Here is a 25,170-nt window from a genome sequence, read left to right as displayed (position 1 = left end):
TACAATGGGGCTGCAGAAGGCTGCGTTTGGAATGAATGGAGTGGCAGTGATGTTTCTGACCTGAGCTCCATCTTGTCACAGAATTCTTTATCTCTAATCTAAATTCTCCCATGTTATGCCGATCAGCGCAGGTCCCAGCTGCTGCCCCCACCGATCAGTAAGCTATTACCTATCCTGCAAATTGCTCCTTTCTCAGCTTGGTTTTATGAAACACCACGGCAAATTGTTCTTTTTACCCAAATGAAAGTCAAATATCACCACTTATGGTGTTTTTGCCAAAATGACAAGTTATCCCCTCTACACAGCCCTGCACCCAGCTGTCCCCAGAACTCCCATTAAGAATGAATGCAGTGGAAAGGAGGTGCACAAGCTGGACCTCCACTCCCTCCTGATGGGGCTCTTCAGAGTGTTTCTTGGAATCGGTGGGCTTTCTAGAGGCTGGATCCTGACAGATCAGGAAGTTATTCCCTATCCGCTGGATAGGGGCCAACGTATCATTGTACAATAGGGGCTAACGTATCATTTTGCAAACCCTTTAAATGTGCAATTTCTTTAGCAATATGCGATTTAGTAAACAACATGTGTAACGAGTACAGCAGGTCATGTCTGATAGTCACATATGCTGGTCTATTCTGCACTACTTCTAGTAATAACTCACCTTTAGAGACCGTTGTGGAGAAACTGTTACAACGAACATTGATTTTACACAGCAATTTTCTAATTCATAAAAAAGGTGCCTGTGCAGAAGATCACTGAATAGTGGATTTTTTTGGGGGGGGATGAGGGGGGAACCAGAGAGGGTAGCTGACTCCATAAGAATTTATAGTTTCATAATTGTCACTGACTGGCTGCAGGGGTCATGTGTCGACTGCAGACCTGTTAAAGGCCAGTGGGAAGAGAGAGCCTCATCGACTGGTCAGTAATGCATTGTCGTTATAAAGCATAGCCTGCCTATCCCCCAATTTTTTATGAAAACTGGCAACCACGTTAAAGTGACACACTGGATAATGCCTTCTGAAACCATCTAAGTATGCAAGTGGTTTGGTCTGCAGTCACATTAGGTAAGGTGAGCAATTTAATGCACTCATACACAATACTCATTTGATTACTGAACAGTAACCCAGACCAACTAAGGATTAAACTAGGATTTCCAAGTGCGCCCCTGGATAGTGGCCTATCAGTGCCATGTATGCAGAGCGTTCCAAGTGCGCCCCTGGATAGTGGCCTATCGGTGCCATGTATGCAGAGCGTTCCAAGTGCGCCCCTGGATAGTGGCCTATCGGTGCCATGTATGCAGTGTTCTGGTGTAACACTTACTGCTTTTCAGGTGTTTTCTAGCTATCCAAACAGTAATATTGATTTATTTAGTGGCCGCGTTCTCTTAGGTAATCCAAACACTATGAAAATAACCATCTGACTCAAAGCCTACAAATGCTCCTGAAGAGTATGTGCTACTTACATAATCGGCACGTGGCAGCCAGAAATCAGTAACAAGCACCAAGTATCAGGAGCTGATGGCTTCAATAGAGTTCATGTGCCCAGTAGGCAGGAGAACAGCATAGTGTGTATTCAGCCTTAGAAAGCTCTGCAGAACTGCATAAATGTCATTTCTTGGCATACAGGACTTGTGTACCGAAGCTAAAGCCACTGTTGTATCATGCAAAATGCTAAAAAACTAAAAATATGTAGAAAGAAAAACAAAAGAAAACACCAGAACACCTAGAGCTCCGACCTCAACACCAGAGAAGAAACGAATAGAAACCTAGCAGGTCCTGTGCAGACTATGAGAACGTTACTTCTGCCATTCTGAAGACCCCCATTCTCCAGACAGACAGGAGTAGGTAACATGTCATTTGTAGAATCCCCCTTATAGACGGTGTAATGTAAAACTGCTTCATGGGAGAAGCACACAGTGAATGGCAGTTACTTACCACAGTCACATTCTAGTTTTCCCCATTTTTAATGTAATACTTTGTGAGCCAAATCCGCATTCTAGTTTATATTTTCTAATACAGAACAGCAAGTCTCCTAGTTCCTTTCTCATAGTCATGGTGTTATGGGTGGACATATCTGCCAGCAGGGGGGCTTACCCGCTCATACACATGTCTGAATAATATGGGTAGTGAACGGCAGCAGGGAGTTTGGAGCTCTATAGCAGAAACACACAGCACCAACCCAAAAAGCCATTTGATTAAAATAAGCACTGAGTTTTGGACCTAAAATAAATGGAGATTTACAGTAAATCAAATCTATACCTATAGTACAGTGACGAGTAACCAGAAGGAATCACTGTTGGGGTACGTGCCCATGGTCAGGGACCGTTGCGGGTTTGATGCTGCATGCTTATACAGCGCTAAACCTGCTGCGGCCAGATGTTACAGCATAGTGGATGGATTTCTATAAATCCCATGTCCGCTAAGTTTCCGCGGGTGATCCGCAGGTGCAGAGACACAGAAATGCGGCGCGTCTTTCAGACCCGCAGCATGACAATTTCTCTTGCGGGTCTGCATGTGGACTTTCCCCATAGACTAACATCTATGAGGAAAGTTTGCATGTGAAAAAAAGAAAATCGTGGCCACTCACTTGCATAATGAGCGGAAGCTGCGCGGCTATTCAGCAGTGTCAGGGCCGCAGGTACGCACATACCCTTACATCAGGAATCAGACAGGGACATCATAAACCAGATAAATATGAACACGCGCCATCTGGTGACTTCACGTTTATAAAGATTCATTAACAGCAAGCCAAGGGCTTACATACCTCTTTTCGCTTTAGCTTCCCTCCCTTAAAGGGAACCTGTTGCCATGATAATGCCGTCCAGCCTGCAGGCACCATGTTATAGAGCAGGGGGAGCCAAGCACACTGATAGTGAGAAAAGAATCAGTATAACCTGTGTTTTATCATTTAATCCTCTGCTCTTCCTAGAATTTTCAGTCCCATCAGCGACTGACCGCTTTCATTGTATAAGTGTGTATAGAGACGTAGCTGTCGGTTACTGATAGGACCACCCACTGATCCCAGAAAGAGCAGAAGTTCACATGAATAAAACAGGTTTGGGAAGAGTCAGACGGTGGTATAACTTGGATGAAGATGGCATCGCAGTGTACAGACTGGTCTTTGGCTCTCCCGACCTGAGAGTGACAGGAGCGTGACAGCTGCATAGAAATACATGCTGTCAGGAGAGCCACCGGCCAGTCCGAGCACTGTGGTGCAATCCTTATCCAAGTTATACTACCGTCTGACTCTTCCCTTACTGAATCTTTTCTCACAAAAGTGTATAGCTAAACAATCAGCTCCCCGTGCTCTATGACATGGTGCCTGCAGGTAGGACAGCATTTTCATCACAGGATCCCTTTAAAATTTCAATCCAGGTTTTGGCTTTAAATTAAAAAATAATCTTCTGCTACTATGAATTTGGGCTATTGGCTTTTCATTTGAAAGATTTATAAGGGTTGTTCATTGTTGGAGAATATTATCTCTTTCTTAAATGCACAATTTTAGCTAAAAGTTTCTGTAATTGGGTTTCATTAAAAATGTTACACCTTTTGACTTCTATAATTTGTCCATTGAATTGTCTATTTTTGGCTGAAAGATGAGTTAACAAAGAATCTGTAGGCGAGCTAATTCTGACGGTTCAATGGGAGACTAACACTTATGAATCCTTTTTGTTCCTCTCAGGTGATTCATGACTACAGACTAAATGCTGTGTGCAGGAAAACAAAGCCTGTAAAAGTGTAAGACAGTGCAACATTTATATTTTAGACCAAAATAAGTGCAGTTATGGAAAAAAAAAACACCTCTCCCCAGAAGAGGACAACCCCTTAAACAACATTCCAAGGTTACGTTCCCACAGAGATAATAAAAATCCTAAAATCATTGGGATGGCCACACCGTGATATTCCAATCACTTTAGGTAACCTTATGTGCCCCTATATGCACCATGTTCCCCACACCACACACAATAGCAGTTCCTTCATTAGATCCGCATATACATACATTATATAAAATATATATTTCCATTACATCTCTACAATGCCAACATTCAGATTATTAACTAAACTTGCAAGAAACTAAAACTAAACTGTGCTAACAGGAATTACTAACTTACAAAAACCAATTCCAGTGCTGATAAGTTTCCAATTACTGAGTCCAAAACAGTAATGAGGAAAACCAGAAATGTAGAAACTGTATATTGACAAGGAGAAGACATGTTTAAGGCATAACAAAAACTTCTTCTAAAACAGTCTAAAGAAGCAGATTCCCTTATGTCACAACACAGTGGCCACAGAGTGACAATCCTCCTGTCACCAGGGCGCCTGCCTGGCAGCCATTGTGGCAGCAGAGTCACGAGAAGCTGCTTATTTACACGGGCAGAACATTCTTACCACGGGATTCCCTGGAGCAGCTGACGAGAGAAAAGAAAATTCTGCTTGTCTGCACAGAGCTTATATAGTCAGAGGTGTAGATAAGGGCGTAGCTAGAAATAGAAGCAGTAATCCAGCCCGGCAGCAGCGCTGACGTACAGCGGCATAGCTGGGCCCAGTGCCATCGCTGGAAGCCTGGCAACAGGGACCATGGCTGCAATCTATTCAGAACCCTTGGCTCAGGCACAGGGGGTAGGTTTGGTTTTTCAGACCAATAGGAAACTTTCTTTTATTTGCAGATAAAGAAATTCTTGCAGTATTAATCACTGCTGTACACAGACTTTTCTCATGGAAGAATAGACACTTCCCAGCCTTGAACATCGCCTCTTGGAAATCGAAACTAAAGGGTTTCATTTCTTGTACCACTGAAGGCTTTGTGCAGCATTTGGATGTTTTTGCAAATGAATTGTTTTCTATGGCTAAATCAAATACAAATGTAAGAGGGTGGGGAGCCGAAGATGTGGTTCATCAATGTTCTATGGCCATCTGCTGACCACACTGAGGAAGGTGGAATTAGAAGATGAAGGGACAAACTTGAAGGGGACACCGGGTCAGGTGGTAGTTGTGGTGCCGGAGTGAGAAGGCGAGAAGAGAGTTGGCGCCAACCAGTGAATCAGGGAGGACATGTGAGCAATGGAACGAGGCGGCAGAGTAATCGAAGAGTGGCTGGGGACCGAGACAAGCAGAACATCATGGGTCAAGCACCAAAGTCCAGACTGCACAGGTCAAGACCCGATGTCCAGTATTCAGTTAACACCCGGACAGCACAGGTCCAGCACTGAAGGTCGAACGCTGATCATCATACGAGGCCAGTCTGCTGTGATGACCAGGAGAAGCGAGTGAACTGGGCTGTTACTTCCAGCATAAACGCATGGTACAGGGCGTGACAGAGTTGCAGAAGGAACCGGGGACGGCCAGTGTGAGGAACACACATAGGGTACTAAGTGACTTGTTGCTAAGGACTTGTGGCCTAGTGGGAAATACCGGTGACCCCCGCTAGTGCTAGTATAGTAACCAGAAGTGCCTGAAAGACACATTGCAGTGAAGGGCATAACACGGGAAACAAGCTGTGGCACCTTTTAGCAGTGTTCACCACATGTGCCAACTACGTGGGCGCTTATAAACTATTCACTGTGCCTTCACTGACCTGCCTCCTATTTTACATATTGCATCTAGTAGTACGGGGCTAGGTAAAATAGGAGGCAGGTCAGTGAAGGCACAGTGAGCTGTCATAAGAGCATACAGATGAATATGTAAGCAGAGCACCAGCTAGAGCGCCCCCCACAGGCTGCCCCAGAGCCCGAGCATATTATCTCCAAACTGAAAGTAAAGATTACACAAGAACCACAGGATGGATTTCATCAACCAAGGCATCATTTTAATCAGTGCAATGTCGCCCACCTGACAGTGTATGTAGTTTACTGAGCACAATCCTGCTGACAGGTGCACTTTAACCCTATTTATAGCACTTTAATATAAGCCCCTGGCTTCATCCAACAAGTGGGATACACTAGAAATCTCCAAATGACAAATACTGTCTGTTTTGCCCCCAATGGCCATTATAAAACAGACATGCATGAAAATTTGTGAATTTCTCCCATCATACAAGCAGATTATTAAAATTATGTCTCTTACACTTCTACTTCAACAAAGTAAAATAATGATCTTCACAACATCCTTCAGAAGTCATCATCCTTGGCCGCACTGACCGGGTCTATATTTAGGTAAGGCTTTAAATACTCTAACAGTAACTAGTAAACAGGAATAATGAATATAACAGATACAAAATTTTTGTTGGGAACTGCATAAAAAGAAAAAAAAAAACCATTGCCATCCGAGACATCATACTTTATTAAAATAAAGCTGCATTTACAGTGAAAGATCATAGTGAGCAGGCATTCTTAGGAACAATTATTTTATCATAAGCTTTCAGTGTAAACAGGCTGCCAATCACTGAACAAGCTCGCTCATTGGCTGAAGTTATCAAATGATTATCATTCTTGAGTGTAAACCGGACAGGCACTGCCGAGAACAATGGCAGCCTATGTGCACTGAGTCATCTATAACAGATCACTAAATTGGCATAGATTATTAAACAGCTGATTGGTGATGGTTTACTGATCAGCGGTAGTTTAAAAGCCAGTTTATACAGGCAGGCTTCATTAAAAGATCTGTAATAGATCGTAGTGCACATATGTATGTCATATTATGCAGCCTATCTGCTTAAAAAAAAAAAAAAATTGAAAAATTGCCAGGAGAGAATAGTTGTTGTATACAAAGTGACAAGTGTGCAATTTGATCGTGCCAAGCTGAGTTGCAACAGCGGGACCACACACTGCAGAAGAGTATCTAATATTCTGTGTACAACACTTCCGAAAGGACATATTACACAACAAACCATCAATCGCCCTCTGCATAATGGCTTTGCATCCAGGAACATCTGATATCCAAGGGGTAATATTTCTCCTTGCGGAGAGTATTGCGGCTTAAAAGTAACCTCACCTTAACATGCTTAACATGTCACTCTCCACAAGGAGAAATGTTACCCCTTGGATACCGGTCAGATGCCCCTCACCCAGCAAAACCATATCTCACACTCTGCACTGACTGGGGCAGTACCCCGAAACACAGTCTGCAAACAGATTTTTTTGGGCTATTTATTTTAAGTCATGTGACAAGAGTCACATTGGAGAGTCAATATTGACTTTTAGGATTGCTACTGCCTATAGGTGGCACTAGAGTTCTACTCCTCTTCCCCTTTGAAGAGACAATTTGCATATTTCCCAGAGGAGCAGTGCAGCTTAAAAGTCTCCTCACCTTGACATGCTTAACAGGTCACTCTCCGCAAGAAGAAATGTTACCCTTTACATAAGAATTTGGGAAAGTTATGAAATGTCCTACAAACATCAGTTCTATTCCTGATATAAGGAACTAGGCTTTTAATTGAGATGAATCTGTGCTGCACTTTATGTACATGCTCAGTAGTGAGGCTGTGCTGTGGAGTCAGGGAAATTGAGGAGTCCAAGTTGGTGGCCCTGCTGCTTTCTGCACTCAACATCTTAAATTCATAAAAACATAGCTTTCTCAAGATTCAGGTAACACATGGACAATATAAAAAAGTACACATGAGTTTCTTTCGCTGGCCTACATGCATATTTTAACGATTTAGGGAGGTAGTGGGCAAACTGACAGTTTCCCATAGTCAAGATATGAAGTTTGTGACTTTTCTCCAAGCTCCTTTCAGCTGATTTGTGATCACAGACCACATCAAAATAGAGTGTGCAGGGAAATAAAGACTGTAAAAGCAAAGTGATGCAACATTTTTAATTAAACCCAACTTCAAAATTTTTTAGCCCCAAAAACATTAAATTTAAGGAAAAAATGCTGGCAATGTTTGACAACCAAGACAAGTTTATTTCTTTCTTAAATGCATGCATTTGGTGGTAAAAAGGATTTTTCCAATTGTGTTTCAATAAAAAAAAATGTTGCGCCATTTGCCATCTATAGCCTCTGCTGGCTGCAGAATGAGTGAACTGGAAATATGTCAGTCAGCCTTCTATGATGGCCTGATGAGGAGTTTGTAACTAATGTCTTTTTCTGGGCTCCTCTCAGCTGATTTATGACCACATCAAAGCTGGATGTACAAGGAAACAAATGGCACCAAATACAGCACAAGTTTTTAACGAAATCTTTTTGCAAAAATAATTTGGAAATAAAAGGATTGGAGATCAATGCCTGATGCATTTGGCTGCTAGCCACAGCCAGGGCTTTGTGTGTTGTGTATCTTCAGAAGAAGATATCTCAAAAAGTCCTATCAAAGGCCACTGTAACGGCATTTGTTAAGTGACTATAAAGGTGGCCATTCATGCAAAAAGCCCCATCTATCCAGAAAGCAAAGTGGCTACTAAGGGCTTCTCTCTGGAGCCCACAGCTTGTACATGCATTGCTCCGGTAGCCCATAGATTTCCAGGGGAACAGTCCAATGCCTGATCTCCCCTGTAGTGGTGCAGCAAGAGAATGTTACATTGGCTACCAAGTAGCTCTATAGATTACGGTAGATCACTAGTTCCAAGCAGCAGCTTAGAAGCGATTTTTGCAATTTGGAGCCAATCAAACCTGATGCAGGAAACAAAAGCACTCAAAAGACTGAAGATATAAACAGCAAAGTGATTTTACAATAGAAATGCATAGTTTAAGCAATTTTCAGAAACTTCTAGGGTGCAGAACTACTCGAAAAAAAAACTGTGCACATAACCTAGAAGCATTTGCCCATAAAATAAAAGTATAACCTGTTGGCTGTGTCTCAGAGCTGCAGGTGCACATACTAGGGGAAGATTTATTAAGCTAAATGCACTGATATTCTGGCACAATTTGCAACAGCGTTTTATGACTTGAACCACGGTTATTATATGTTTTTAGTCAAACATGCAACACTATGCAAAATTCTGGAGTCAATTTTGAAGACAAAGTAAGCCAACTAGTATCTGTAGTATCTGATGTAAGCTTAGACTAGACAGTCTAAATACACGTTATGTCTAAGGGTACCATCTCACATAACGACGCACCAGCGATCCCGACAACGATGTGACCTGGCCGGTATCGCTGGTGCGTCGCTAAGTGATCGCTGGTGAGCTGTCAAACAGGCAGGCTCACCAGCGATCAGGGGAGCAGCGACATCGTGGAAAGAATCTTTCCACGATGTCCTGCTCCTGGTTACCAGCCTGCTGCTGAAGCAGAAGCAGGCTGGTAACCATGATAAACAGCGGGTTCCTAGGGGCACACGCGCACCTAGTAACCCACTGTTTATCATGGTTACCACTCTGCTACGGTGAGTGGGAGGTTACCGCTAACAGTAGCAGAGTGGTAACCATGATAAACAGCAGGTTACTAAATGCGCGTGTGCCCCTAGTAACCGGTTGTTTATCATGGTTACCAGCCTGATCACTGGTCCCGCTGGTCACACACAGCGATGTGTGCTGACCAGCAGGGGGGGCAAGGACCAAAAAAATGGTCCAGGACACTTTGCAGCGATCTCACGGCAGGGGCTTGATCGCTGCAAAGTGTCACACATAGCGACATCGCTGGTGAGGTCGCTGTTGCGCCACCAAAACCGTGACTCCGCAGCGATCTCGCTATGTGAGACGGGGGCTTAATTCAGATGTCAGTGTTCTTTTATTCATCTATCCATCCATCCATCCTTGAAAGACACTGATAACACATTGATCGGAAAAACGGACACACTGATGAGACCAGCGCCATTTTTCACGTACGTATTAAAACTAAGGCCTTATTCACACTTCCTTGTTTAATCAAATAGCATGAACCAGTTTGAATGAAGTAAAATAATAAACAAGCTCATTGGCCCCGATTCATTAACACCTGTGATTTTCTTGCCAGTCTTGATGAGGTGGAGTGGTGGCGTTTGGTGCTACTGGTTAAGAGGTCCACTGTGTTTTATCATGACCAAAGTCAGCGCAGCCGTCTACCAGGAAATTTTAGAGCACTTCATGCTTCCCTCTGCCAACAAGCTTTTTGGAGATGGAAATTTCATTCTCCAGCAGGACTTGGCACCTGTTCACACTGCCAAAAGTACCAATACCTGATTTAAAAACAACAGTATGGCTGTGTGCCCACGATGCATTTTTTTTAAGCGTTTTCGCAGCGGCAAATACGCTGCAGAAACGCTTAAAAAACGCATGGTAGAAGGCCTGCCATGTCCCCCAATGATAATCCGCATGTGCTGTGCACATGCTGCGGAAATTTCTGCTGCGGATTATCACTGCGGAAAAGAATGCAGCACTACCAATTATTTTGCGGAAGTGCTGCGTTTTCGCCGCCATTGACTTGCATTAGAACGCGCCAATTCCTCAAGACTGCATCTGTACTTGCGTAATTGGCGCGTTCTAATGTGCGGATGGTACCCGGGTGTGGAGGAGAGGAGAGTGTCATCCACACCCAGGTACCATTAAAAAAGCTGTAAAAAAAAGAATAAATTAAAAAATAAATGTATACTTACCTTCTGGCGGCCCGCGCTGCGCTCCTCCTTGCTTCCCAGCACTTTGCGATGGAATGAAGGACCTGCGGTGACGTCAGTCATGTGACGGGTCAAGCGACGCTGACGTCGGCAGGTCCTTCACTCTACCGCTGCCGGCAGCCGGGACCGAGAGAAGCAAGACAGCGCAGGCCATCGGAGGGTAAGTATATAGTAATTTTTTTATTTTGACATTCTCTCGGTCACACTATATAAATCCATGCCTTTTGCATGGCTTTATATAGTGTGACCAAGTTGTCAAGCACTTTCCAAGTGATGCTAAAATCGCCTGGAAAGCGCTTGACAACACGCATGCGGAAATGCATGTGAAGAACACTTCACTTCCACATTTCCCTGGCAGGAAAAACGCATGTACAATCCGCATGTATAATCCGCATGCGTTTTTTCTGCCAGGGAGATGCAGAAACGCTCAGGAAAAAATCCTGAGCATTTCTGCATCGTGGGCACATAGCCTATCACTGTGCTTGATTGGCCAGCAAACTTGCCTGACACCTTAACCCCATAGAGAATCTATGGAGTATTGTCAAGACGAACATGAGAGACACCAGACCCAACAATGCAGACGAGCTGAAGGCTGCTATCAAAGCAACCTGGGCTTCCATAACACCTCAGCAGTGCCACAGGCTGATCGCCTCCATGCCACACCGCATTGATGCAGTAATTGATGCAAAAAGAGCCCCGACCAAGTATTGAGTGCATTTACTGAACATACATTTCAGTAGGCCAACATTTCGGATTTTAAAATCATTTTTTCAAGCTGTTATAATGTATTCTAATTTACTGACATAATGACTTCTGTGTTTTCATTGGCTGTAAGCCATAATCATCAACATTAACAGAAATCACTTGAAATAGATCACTCTGTGTGTAATGACTATATACGAGTTTCACTTTTTGTATTGAAGAACTGAAATAAATGAACTTTTTGATGATATTCTAATTTTGTGAGAAGCACTTGTATATGCCTGATTGCTACATACAGATCCAGTAATGTCAGATCCATTGACTGGCTGATAGCAGATGAAGGAACTTCTTCTCCTGAAATGTCAAGTGTCTGTGTGATGAGCTAATAAACTGAAAGTATATTGTTCTTTATATAGGGTCTACATGTCGGAGGTATACAGAAGTTCAGACACCATCGCCTGATGTTACACTAATACTGAAGCTGGATGACAACATTAATAAAACGTGTTAGTGAGAAATATTCAACTAATCATAGAAAAATAAATGTGCAGTTCAGATTATACATGAACTTGTCACTTACTGGTTTATTCCACCTCAAGAAATGGAGTACATTTCAGAAGAGATGTGAACAACTTCCAACCTTGTGCAAGTGGAACTTCAGTATCAGTATATATTGTGTAGTGGGCATTGGGCGAAGTGGTTACCTCCAACACTGAGCGGCCTATCCACTTAGTGACTTAGCAAAGTCTAGCTAGATCCTATGCTTCTCCAGGTTACAGGTAGAGTTTGAGAAGAGTATTTTCACTTTGTGTACCACAAAAAAAAAAAAAAAAGTCACCTCGTTGGCAGATGGGCTTGTACACATTGATCCAAACGGGGGCCAAAATACCAGGGCTGAGGAGTCGGAGTCGGTATAAAATGGACCGACTCCAACTCCTAAAATATATCATAAATTGGGTACACTAGTTCAATGCAGTTTGTGGGGAATATTTTTTCATAAGAATTTTGGAAAGTTATGAAAAGTCCGTCCTATTCCTGATCTAAGGGTCTAGACTTCAAATTCATCACTTAAACATGAGCCATGTATGAGGGAGTCTGAGTCAGTGTTATGGAAATTGAGGAGTGGTAGGTTTGGCTTACCGACTCCACAGCCCTGCAAAATACCTCAAGTTTATATACATAATGTATATTTACGGTATATACATGTTTGCAGAGTTCTGTTGTATGGTGTTTGTGTGTGTATTATAGCGTATACTCATGCACAATACCAGGTCACACATAGCCAAAAGTGTACACACTAATCCAGTTTTTTGCTGTTGATTTTCTAGGTCGCTCTGAACCCTCCAATCTCCCTAACCTTCAGTCTCCAGAACCAGCCATTCCAAACCCCACCTTTTACCATCACATCTTCAGAAGTGAATCGATATTAGGCTTGGTGGAGTGACTAGAAAGCCTGCCCTGCTGGGCATAGCTATCTGTCCTGGGTACCTGTAATCCATCTATAACTGGGACCCATATGGATAACGGACATAAAATGAATCTAAACCTCCCGCTTGTCACCAAAGCATTAACTAGAATGATATGATGTGTAAGGGATAATAAACAAGGGAATTTGTGGTATATCATCCTATGCTCTGAAAGTTACCGTACATGGCAGTTTGTACATTTTAAAGGGAACCTGACAGAAGACCAGAATCATGGTGTCCGAACCACAGGCAGCGTTAGAGTCTGACTCCGTTATTGTGGTCTCTTGTGTTTCAATCACAATCACGGCAGCGTTTCAGGGAAAACACACTAAACAGCAGTAGAGGGTGATGTGACTAGGATGACTAGTCCGGGCCAATCCCGTTGGGTCTTCCCAACTCCGTCCCTTGACTGATACTGAAGGGGGTCAGGGTGGGGAGAAGCCTCAGTCGACCTGACAACTCTCTCCCCATACATGAACACACAGGCAAGTCATCGTCAACAGTTGCCATATTAAAGTAGGTTTTCTATGAAACATAGCAACATTCCCAGTGAAACATACCTGGCTGTAGTAATAGAGCCAGATTCCAATTCATGTTGTCTGCGGTTCGGGCAGCATGGATCAGCTGAGATCCCTTTAATTTAAAAGATGGTTTACATTTCTGCAAATAAAACCCTCTCTGCTTGTTGTGATTGAATGGAAAGCTTCATTTACATGCTGGAGATCAGATCCTGCTCACACAGGTGGACAGCACGTTGCAGTGTCATTATCAGAGCTCTGCACCTGCGTGATCTCCATGTGACCAGGATGTGCGACTCATCCTCAGGAGGGAAACAATGAAGGTTCTCATACCAGGACGAATCTGAACATTCCTCTACATGTCATATCGTGAAGAAGCTGCATTTGCAGATAGAATACCTCTTTATAGAGGTTCAGGTCTCCGTGCCAAATAACCCTTTAGTCACTTTTGTACTGGCCTCTACTAAATGATGCAGAGGAACACTTAAAGTGGTTGATCAAGCCCAATATCAGGGCTGTGGAGTCAGTAAGCCAAACCTCTGACTTAGACTCAATTTCCATGACGCCGACTCCCTCATACATGGCTCAGGTTTAAGTGATAAATTTACTGAAGCACAGATTCATCTCCGCTATAAGTCTAGACCCTTAGAGCAGGAATAGGACATTTCATAACTTTCCCAAATTCTTATGAAAAAATATTCCCCACAAACTGCATTGAACTACTGTACCCAATTTATTATATATTTTAGGAGTCGGTCCATTTTATACCGACTCCACAGCTCTGCCCAAAAGCGAGTTTTTCCTGGCCAAGCCTCAGGACACAAAACGTTTTCTCCATTATGATACGGCTATAAATGGCAACATGAGCATGTTTAACTTTTTTATCATGGTCTTCGTGAAATGTCCTCCTAGCCTAATAAGCCACTAAGTTTTACATGTTGAATTGGACACACAATGTAATAGTTACTGCAGAGTGGAATCATTTTTTTTCTTTTTAATATTTTACCTCTCCGTTGAGGCGTTATTAGCAATCAAAGTAGTCACTTAATGAGTTAATTTTTGCTATGCCCAAGTGGGTGTTATCAGATGGCAACTCATACAGGGACAAGAGTTCTTGGTGCAGTGAAATGTCTTTATGCAGTCAACTTTCTGAAGCTTGCGGGGCCGGGGCCAGGAAGAAATCCCTGCTTCCTGTTTGAATTGTAATTTTTCCCCCCTCTGCACGTCATAGTGCCCTGTGACGTTCAGTTCCCGTGGCTAGATCCCGCGCCTGCACAATTTATCTTTTACGCAAGGCGCACTTACCTGAACAGACGGGAGGATAAATTGCGTAGGATCTGGCGGGGATCAGGAAGCCCCGAGCACAAAATAAAAAAGGAAACTCACACTTCCTCACCCAATTCATCATCATCATTATTTATACATTTACACAAACCCATTCTTCATTGTGAGACAAGAAGAAGATTAAGAATCAACCAAAAGCCAGAGAGAGAAAATAGGGTGCCGTCATGGGTTTCAGGAAAATCAAAATTACCGATAAGTACCGTATTTTTCGGACTATAAGACGCACCCCAAATTTTGGGGTGGAAAATAGGAAAAAAAAAAAGTAATTTTTTTAAGATGGGGTCCGTTTTATAGTCTGATTAGGTATCTTACCTGGGGGGTGGTGGAGCAGGATCGCAGGTCCCTCCGTTCCCTGCCTCAGGAACCCAGCGGTAGCACAAGAGGTGAGATGTCGGTGTCTGGTTGGGGCCCGTGAGCGGCGTCCAGCGGTGAGGCAGAGGAGCGTGTGCCTCTGCTGGGCTGCGAGCGGCGTCCGGCGGTGAGGCAGAGGAGCGCGTGCCTCTGCCGGGCTGCGAGCGGCGTCCGGCGGTGAGGCAGAGGAGCGTGTGCCTCTGCCGGGCTGCGAGCGGCGTCCGGCGGTGAGGCAGAGGAGCGTGTGCCTCTGCCGGGCTGCGAGCGGCGTCCGGCGGTGAGGCAGAGGAGCGTGTGCCTCTGCCGGGCTGCGAGCGGCGTCCGGCGGTGAGGCAGAGGAGCGTGTGCCTCTGCCGGGCTGCGAGCGGCGTCCGGCGGTGAGGCAGAGGAGCGTGTGCCTCTGCCGGGCTGTGAGAGGCGTCCGGCGGTGAGGCAGAGGAGCGTGTGCCTCTGCCGGGTCCTGAGGCTGTGATCTACAGAAAAATGGCCACCGGAGCTCCGGGTCGGCACATACGCCGGCTCCAGCGGCCATTTTCCCGCGGATTACGGCCTCGGGAAGATGGCCGCGGCCACCGGAAGCCGCACACGCTGCTCTGCCGCATCGCCGGATACCGCTCACAGCCCGGCAGAGGCCCCGGCTCTTCTGCCTCACCGCCGGCTGCCACTCACAGCCTGGCACAGGCCCCGGCTCCTCTGATTCACCACCCGACACCAGCACAGGTACAGGCCCCGGCTCCAGCCGCATCTCACCTCTGCCGCCACCGGAGGACCCTGCGATCCCCGCTCCACCACCATCGGTAAAGTACCGTTCGGACCATAAAAGACGCACGGCCATTTTCTTTCCAAATTTTGGGGGAAAAAAGTGCGTCTTATGGTCCGAAAAATTCGGTAATTATCATTTTTCCCCTCACCCATTACAGCACTCGTGAGATGCGATAGTAAAGAAATCCTCTAATAGGAAGGGAGCACCCTTGCAGGATCTTACACCTGAAGAAAGATCCCCAGAATATACTAGTTTAACAGATATCATTCAATCTTCCTTCTTGAAGCGCTATCTAAAACTTTCTCAATCAAGATAGTGTCTATCGATTTGAAGCTTTAATGAAAAGCGCCAACAAGAGTAAAAAGGAACTTTATAACAACTCTTTCCTGTTTCTCCCAGAGAAGGTCTATATTTAGAGACTTCACTTACAGTACAGACCAAAAGTTTGGACACACCTCCTCATTTAAAGATTTTTCTGTATTTTCATGACTATGAAAATTGTACATTCACACTGAAGGCATCAAAACTATGAATTAACACATGTGGAATTATATACTTAACAAAAAAGTGTGAAACAACTGAAAATATGTCTTATATTCAAGGTTCTTCAAAGTAGCCACCTTTTGCTTTGATGACTGCTTTGCACACTCTTGGCATTCTCTTGATGAGCTTCAAGAGGCAGTCACCGGAAATGGTCTTCCAACAATCTTGAAGGAGTTCCAAGAGATGCTTAGCACTTGTTGGCCCTTTTGCCTTCACTCTGCGGTCTAGCTCACCCCAAACCATCTCGATTGGGTTCAGGTCTGGTGACTGTGGAGGCCAGGTCATCTGGCGTAGCACCCCATCACTCTCCTTCTTGGTCAAATAGCCCTTACACAGCCTGGAGGTGTGTTTGGGGTCATTGTCCTGTTGAAAAATAAATGGTCCAACTAAACGCAAACCAGATGGAATAGCATGCCATTGCAAGATGCTGTGGCAGCCATGCTGGGAACCAGGCATGTAGAGTCCATCCGTTCACCTTTTCTGCGTCGCACAAAGACACGGTGGTTGGAACCAAAGATCTCAAATTTGGACTCATCAGACCAAAGCACAGATTTCCACTGGTCTAATGTCCATTCCTTGTGTTTTTTAGCCCAAACAAGTCTCTTCTGCTTGTTGCCTGTCCTTAGCAGTGGTTTCCTAGCAGCTATTTTACCATGAAGGCCTGCTGCACAAAGTCTCCTCTTAACAGTTGTTGTAGAGATGTGTCTGCTGCTAGAACTCTGTGTGGCATTGACCTGGTCTCTAATCGGAGCTGCTGTTAACCTGCGATTTCTGAGGCTGGTGACTCGGATAAACTTATCCTCAGAAGCAGAGGTGATTCTTGGTCTTCCTTTCCTGGGGCGGTCCTCATGTCAGCCAGTTTCTTTGTAGCGCTTGATGGTTTTTGCAACTGCACTTGGGGACACTTTCAAAGTTTGACCAATTTTTAGGACTGACTGACCTTCATTTCTTAAAGTAATGATGGCCACTCGTTTTTCTTTACTTAGAATTTGTATTATGGCAAGAAAAAAGCAGCTACCAGTCTATTCAGTAGGTCTATCAGCTGTGTATCCACCCGACTTCTGCACAACACAACTGATGGTCCCAACCCCATTTATAAGGCAAGAAATCCCACTTTATTAAACCTGACAGGGCACACCTGTGATGTGAAAACCATTTCCAGTGACTACCTCTTGAAGCTCATCAAGAGAATGCCAAGAGTGTGCAAAGCAGTCAAAGCAAAAGGTGGCTACTTTGAAGAACCTACTGTAGAATATAAGACATTTTCAGTTGTCTCACACTTTTTTGTTAAGTATATAATTCCACATGTGTTAATTCATAGTTTTGATGCCTTCAGTGTGAATGTACAATTTTCAAAGTCATGAAAATGCAGAAAAATCTTTAAATGAGAAGGTGTGTCCAAACTTTTGGTCTGTACTGTATATGCATGGTTGAATATCTTTGTCTGATTTGATTATTCTGTTCTCATTAAATCACCTAACAACTGAAGTATATAGGAACTGGTACTAAGGCTTAGCATGTTAATAGAAGCAGAAGTTAATAAATTCAGGGAACCTGGTAACCTTCACAAGGCTTTGACTAGGGTTTCTACTCTAATATTGTTAGCATTTTCCATTGAAGGCCCCCCTTAAGACAAAGATCTGAACCGTTAGAAAACCTTTCTAGGGTCAATGATCACATAATTGTTCAAAAACTACCCAGCTCTATGCTATTAAGTGTAGATTGAGCATCCCAGAATGGCAAAATGGGGTTCCAGAAACCAGCAGAAATATTTAGTACTTTCTCTCTCTTAATGTTACACCCCAAGAAATGTACTTAAGCCGAATTGACACATAGTTCGAGATTTCCATCCTGGGGAGTTTCTGGCTACCACAATCTAGCCAAGTACTAAGAGCAGATTCAACTAGAAAAAGCAAAAAACAAATCTGAGCTATTCCAAAAAAGAAAAGCCACAATCCACCATTCATGCAGGGATGATAGTATTTACACTATTCTCCTATAATAGCATCAATTCTGCAACTTAAATGGATGTTAATATAATCCAACCATGAAGAGTGTTAGCTGAAAACAGTTAAAATGCAAGATGGTTTCTTTGCTTGAAAACGAATCCAAGAAAACCGGGTGATCACCATCACCTCTGATAACACTTTTTTTTTCCCCTTCCTCTTCTCTGAGGAATCAGCTCATTCAGATAAAGATATAGATCTCATATGGTATTTGTCATATCCCAGATGGTCTTAAGCCAAGTTACTGTAGCATCCCGTCCAACATGTACCTTAAGGACGCATCATCCTGTGCTTGAGTAATAATGAGAACGGTCTTACCTCAGTGTGAAGGCATTCGTCTTAACTAGCAAAGATTCTTCTCCTTCGCCACAGGAGTCTCATAGGTACGGGGACATTTTAACTCATGCACTGATTCCTCCCTTTATAGGCTTATTGCAGAGTTGCCATCTTATCACTCCAGGAGCACACAAACTGGATATTTAATCAACTTGCCATTTAGTTGAATCTACCAGTTTAGGACTTCAATCCCAAGAATACTTATTGGGTAATATGGCTCCATTGACTGAATTTCAAATTAGTAAATTTTCCCCACTTTTAACTGGGAGGATACAATCGTCTTGAAATAATTTTACCAGATCCGGTATAATCATGCCTGTCGTGCAACTCCATTCATTAGGAGGATGGATTGGCATATTTACTAGTTCGTCAGTCCCATACCAGCGAGTCCAACTTGTACCTCCCTTATGAGGGAAGATAGGTAGTGCTGCCAGACTTGTGACAATCAAATTTATCTTACCATTCCAAACCAGGAGGGTACATTGAGGCAATTGGTGGTTAATCAGCCCCCAATACCGGCGAGTCCAGCTCGCACCTCTCTTAGGAAGGCCGACGGGTATAGTGCTGCCTGACTTGGCACAATCAAGTTCATCTTACCATTCCATACCAGGAGGGAAGATTGGGGTAAATGTTGGTTTTTCAGCCTCGCTAACAGCGAGTCCAACTCGCAGCTCCGTTAGGAGGGCAGACTGGTACAGTGCCACTCGACTTGGTACAATCAAGTTCATCTTACCATTCCCAATCAGGGGGTAGATTGGGGTATAGAGAGTTTAATCACTTAACATCCAGAAAGTCATTTGGAGACTCCAGCTTGGAGCGTTAACTGGACTTACAGTGGTTTCAATAAGTTTAGCGCAACCATGTCCATCTTGCACCTCCAACTAGGAGGGGGGAACTGAGCTGTAGATGTTGATCATCTTAAATACTTAGCAGTTCATCTAGTGATCCCAGACTGTGAAGATCAACTGGATTTAAATTGGCATCATTCCGATTTACACCCCTTACCAAGAGGACTATTGGGACACAGATGTTAAATGCAGACCAGTTCAATATGCTATCCAAGTATGAGGGATTGACTGGAATCTGTTACTCACCAGCTATCGTTTGGACTGTATTTAAATAGAATCACCACAGACCGAGGGCATCGTCCGGAAACCTCCTCATCAATATCAGAAATATTGCTAGTAAAGGGCAGTGAAGCTTTGAGACCTTAGTAAAAACAGATCTACAAGCCCCAAGTTGCCTGACTAACCGGCAAAAGCCATAGCTGTACACACCACTGAAAGTCATACTCCATCAAAGCCCCATCAAGTCCCACTGAGGCAGACAGCTGAAGAAAATCCTAGACCTAATGGGGCAGGGTCTTCCGCAACTATGAAGCGACCTGAAAAACCTTCAGGCAAGCCAACATGAGACATAAGCCCAGACTTGAATAGCCATGAGGCCAGCCATGCGGCTCACTGCACAAGCCATGAGGCCAGCCATGCGGCTCACTGCACAAGCCATGAGGCCAGCCATGCGGCTCACTGCACAAGCCATGAGGCCAGCCATGCGGCTCACTGCACAAGCCATGAGGCCAGCCATGCGGCTCACTGCACAAGCCATGAGGCCGACTTCAATCATTAAATGTAATTCTCCCAGGCTGATGTTAGCATTTCACTGCCATTGTTACTAGAGATTGCTATAGAACACAGCATGGTTTTCCATGATGCACGACTGTTCCAGCCCTGTGCGCAAGGCTCCTACATCCTGAGGACAGGAAACCACATTGAAGGAGGATATATTTTGTGCTCAGGGCTTCCGGTCCAAAAATAGGGGTGGATCCTACTCACATATGTGCTGTCATGGGTGAGGGGAAAAATTATAATTCAAACAGGAGGAAGAGATTTCTTCCTGTCCCCCAGCCTGCAAGAAAGTTGACTGAATAAAAAGCCATTTCATTGCAACAAGACCTCCAATATGAGGCATACAGGTATGTATAGATTCACATTTCTATTGCCTGTATGCCCATATTAGAGGTCAGATAATATCCAGGGGGGAGGGGGGGTGGTGACAGATTCCCTTTAAGGAGCATCCCCTTCCCACTGTGAACATCCCTTTGGAAAAAGCACTGGTGAAACGGCAGCGTTGGGGGTCATTCCTTCACAAGTGGATTGTAATTAATCATCAATAGTAAGTTCACTAGACCTTATGCTATGTTAAGCTATTAGTTTTAATAACATGAACTTCATTGAATAGACGGATGCCTTTTAAAACTGTACTAAGCACTTTACTCCAGGCTGCTCTATAAGATAACTAATGTTAAACTTTGTTAAAACTGCATTCTGACCTTTGAATGTGATTCCAGGTTCAGGAACTTCATCTGTCATTTAGATAACAAACAGATATTTCTAATTGCATGATGCACTTTCTGATAATATCTAGTTTCTATAGACAATGAAGATGTGCTCATATTACACTGCCATACTTTTCTGAGTCTATACATCTAGATACCTTTGATACCTGTATTTTTACCTTTATCACCTCATATCCCAATTATATGTATATTTGAATACTTTTCTATTTGAGATAATTGTTGTCAAACACCTATACTGCATAAAGGTTTCTTAGATTATGATTAGTGTTGAGCCACCCCCGTAGTGTTCGGGTTCGGTTCGTCGAACACCGGGATGTTCGAGGAACTGTTCGTCGAACACCTTAGAACACCGTCGAACACCGTTAAAACCAATGGCAGGCAAACAAAAACACATAGAAACACATAGAAAACACCTTCAAAGGTGTCCAAAAGCTGACAAACTGCTCAGAAGACGCTTTCTTTAAAAAAGCCGGCCGGCAATTCAGCAGCGGCATACACCGGTACCCGACAATTTAGACAAGAAGGAATAGAGCCTCACACATAGATTAGATAGATAGAAACATGTCAGTCACATATATATGAAGTACAGTGACAATGTTGCTTACTGTACTTGTCATTTAGTGTAAAGGATTTATTAAAAAATATAATAGTGTTTTCATGCACCGTCTCTTTAAAAAAGCCGGCCGGCAATTCAGCAGCGGTACCCGACAATTTAGAATAGAAGGAATAGAGAATCACACATAGATTAGATAGATAGAAACATGTCAGTCACATATATATGAAGTACAGTGACAGTGTTGGTTACTGTACTTGTCATTTAGTATTAAAATAAAGGATTTATTATTAAAAAAAATTGGCGTGGGGTTCCCCTTAATTTTAGTCTCTAGCGGAGGTTAAGCAGACAGCTGGGGCAGATGTTTGAAGCCTGGGAAGGGGGTAATACCCACGGAGCTTCCCAGGCTACTAATATGAGCCCCCAGCTGAATACATAGCCTTTACTAGCTATTAAAATGGGGGACCCCCCAAAAAAATGACGTGGGGTCCCCCCTAATTTAATAGCTAGCAAAGGCTAGGCAGACAGCTGGGGGCTGATATTAATAGCCCAGGAAGGGAGCCATGAATATTGGCCCCCTCCCAGGCTAGAAACACCAGCCGTCAGCCGCCCCAGAAATGGCGCATCCATAGGATGTGCCAATTCTGGCACTTAGCCTCGCTCTTCCACGCTGCCCTGTAGCGGTGGCAGGGGGTAATAGGGCTGGGGTTGATGTCAGCTTATAATGCCAGCTGACATCAAGCCCAGGTTAGTAATGGAGAGGCGTCTATAAGACACCCCCATTACTAACCCCATAGTCAAAGTTAAAAGAAAACACAAACACCCAGAATAAAGTCCTTTAATTGAAATAAAGACACAATCCTTTATTGTTCTAAATTAAACCATACTTACCATCACGCCCATTCCAGCTGAAGCCAACGATCTCCTGCAATAAAAGAAAAATAATAAAGCAACATCATCCTTACCTTTCCATGGTTCCCACGACAGCTTCAGCTCTGCTACATCGAGATGACAGGCTGGACCGCAGCAGAACGCTGCCATCCAGCCTGTCATGCCGCAGACACTGAGAAGCGCAGGCATGCTTGCGCTCTGCAGTGTCTGGCTGTGACTGCATAAAGATGAGCCGAGGTCATGTCCAATGAACTCGGCGCACCTCATGCACGTCACTGACAGCGTGGGAGAATTCTCCTGCACTCAGCGCTTCAGTGTGAGAATTCTCCCACGCTGAAGCGCTGAGTGCAGGAGAATTTTCCCACGCTGTCAGTGACGTGCATGAGGTGAGCCGAGTTCATTGGACATTAACTCGGCTCATCTGGATGCCCTCACAGAGAGACACTGTGGAGCGCAAGCAAGCCTGCGCTTCTCAGTGTCTGCGGGATGACAGGCTGGATGGCAGCGTTCTGCTGCGGTCCAGCCTGTCATCTCGATGTAGCAGAGCTGAAGCTGTCATGGGAACCATGGAAAGGTAAGGATGATGTTGCTTTATTATTTTTCTTTTATTTCAGGAGATCGTTGGCTTCAGCTGGAATGGGCGTGACGGCAAGTATGGTTTAATTTAGAACAATAAAGAATTGTGTGTTTATTTCAATTAAAGGACTTTTTTCTGGGTGTTGTGTTTTTTTTAAATACTTTACTAGAAATTCATGGTGGTCATGTCTAATATTGGCGTGACCCCATGAATTTTGGGCTTAGGGCCAGCTGATAATGCCAAGCTGGCCCTAACCCCTTTATTACCCAGTGAGCCACCGCATCAGGGCCCTGGATGAGTTGGGTACAGCGCCAGAAGATGGCGCTTCTATGAACGCGCCATTTTCCAGGGTGGCTGCGGACTGCAATTTGCAGCGGGGGTGGCCCAGAAAGCTTGGGCCTCCCTGCGCTGCGGATTCCAGCCCCCAGCTGCCTAGTTGTACCTGGCTGGACACAAAAACAGGGCGAAGCCCCACGTCAATTTTCTTTAAATTATTTCATGAAATAATTAAGAAAAAAAGGGCTTCCCTATATTGTTGTGTCCGGCCAGGTACAAATATGCAGCTGGTGGTTGGGGGCAGCCCGTTCCTGCCTGCTGCACCTGACTGGACACAAATATAGCGCGAAGCCCCACGTCAATTTTTTTTTAATTATTTCATGAATTTCCTGAAATAATTTAAAAAAATTGAAGTGGGGCTTCGCACTATATTTGTGTCCAGCCAGGTACAGCAGGCAGGAATGGGCTGCCCCCAACCACCAGCTGCCTATTTGTACCTGGCCGGACACAACAATATAGGGAAGGCCTTTTTTTCTTAATTATTTCATGAATTTCATGAAATAATTTAAAAAAAAATACGTGGGGCTTCGCCCTATTTTTGTGTCCAGCCAGGTACAACTAGGCAGCTGGGGGCTGGAATCTGCAGCGCAGGGAGGCCCAAGCTTTCTGGGCCCCCCCCGCTGCAAATTGCAGTCCGCAGCCACCCTGGAAAATGGCGCGTTCATAGAAGTGCCATCTTCTGGCGCTGTACCCAACTCATCCAGGGCCCTGGTGCGGTGGCTCACTGGGTAATAAAGGGGTTAGGGCCAGCTTGGTATTATCAGCTGGCCCCAAGCCCGAAATTCATGGGGTCACGCCAATATTAGACATGACCACCATGAATTTCTAGTAAAGTATTTAAAAAAACACAACACCCAGAAAAAAGTCCTTTAATTGAAATAAACACACAATTCTTTATTGTTCTAAATTAAACCATACTTACCATCACGCCCATTCCAGCTGAAGCCAACGATTTCCTGCAATAAAAGTAAAATAATAAAGCAACCTCATCCTTACCTTTCCATGGTTCCCACGACAGCTTCAGCTCTGCTACATCGAGATGACAGGGTGGACCGCAGCAGAACGCTGCCATCCAGCCTGTCATCCCGCAGACACTGAGAAGCGCAGGCATGCTTGCGCTCCTCAGTGTCTCTCTGTGACGGCATCCAGATGAGCCGAGGTCATGTCCAATGAACTCGGCTCACCTCATGCACGTCACTGACAGCGTGGGAAAATTCTCCTGCACTCAGCGCTTCAGCATGAGAATTCTCCCACGCTGTAAGTGACGTGCATGAGGTGAGCCGAGTTCATTGGACATGACCTCGGCTCATCTTTATGCCGTCACAGAGAGAATGTGGAGCGCAAGCATGCCTGCGCTTCTCAGTGTCTGCGGGATGACAGGCTGGATGGCGGCGTTCTGCTGCGGTCCAGCCTGTTATCTCGATGTAGCAGAGCTGAAGCTGTCGTGGGAACCATGGAAAGGTAAGGATGAGGTTGCTTTATTATTTTATTTTTATTACAGGAGATCGTTGGCTTCAGCTGGAATGGGCGTGACGGTAAGTATGGTTTAATTTAGAACAATAAAGGATTGTGTCTTTATTTCAATTAAAGGACTTTATTCTGGGTGTTTGTGTTTTTTTTTTTTAACTTTGACTATGGGGTTAGTAATGGGGGTGTCTTATAGACGCCTCTCCATTACTAACCTGGGCTTGATGTCAGCTGGCATTATAAGCTGACATCAACCTCAGCCCTATTACCCCCTGCCACCGCACCAGGGCAGCGTGGAAGAGCGAGGCTAAGTGCCAGAATTGGCGCATCCTATGAATGCGCCATTTCTGGGGCGGCTGACGGCTGGTGTTTCTAGCCTGGGAGGGGGCCAATATTCATGGCTCCCTTCCTGGGCTATTAATATCAGCCCCCAGCTGTCTGCCTAGCCTTTGCTAGCTATTAAATTAGGGGGGACCCCACGTCATTTTTTTGGGGGGGTCCCC

General features: G+C 44.5%; 1 protein-coding gene across 2 annotated transcripts in view; it reads right to left on the bottom strand.

Annotated features, from left to right (window-relative positions):
- The window catches only part of NT5C3A (5'-nucleotidase, cytosolic IIIA), a 62,177-nt gene that overhangs the window by 22,824 nt on the left and 14,183 nt on the right, over positions 1-25,170 (bottom strand). Inside the window, exon 1 of one of the 2 annotated variants that reach the window (XM_073678275.1) lies at positions 4,386-4,531. The exons of the other annotated variant lie outside the window; for it this stretch is intronic. The gene's annotated coding sequence lies outside the window, so the exon portion shown is untranslated. Of the gene's footprint in view, positions 1-4,385; positions 4,532-25,170 lie in introns of those variants that run through there. 2 annotated transcript variants of the gene reach the window in all.

This window comes from Phyllobates terribilis, unplaced genomic scaffold (assembly GCF_046119375.1).
Source record: "Phyllobates terribilis strain yellow unplaced genomic scaffold, ASM4611937v1 Scaffold_4__5_contigs__length_816908805, whole genome shotgun sequence".
In the NCBI taxonomy this organism is placed as follows: domain Eukaryota; kingdom Metazoa; phylum Chordata; class Amphibia; order Anura; family Dendrobatidae; genus Phyllobates; species Phyllobates terribilis.
Note: the sequence above shows the minus strand (reverse complement) of the source record. Positions and strands in the feature narration are given on the sequence as shown.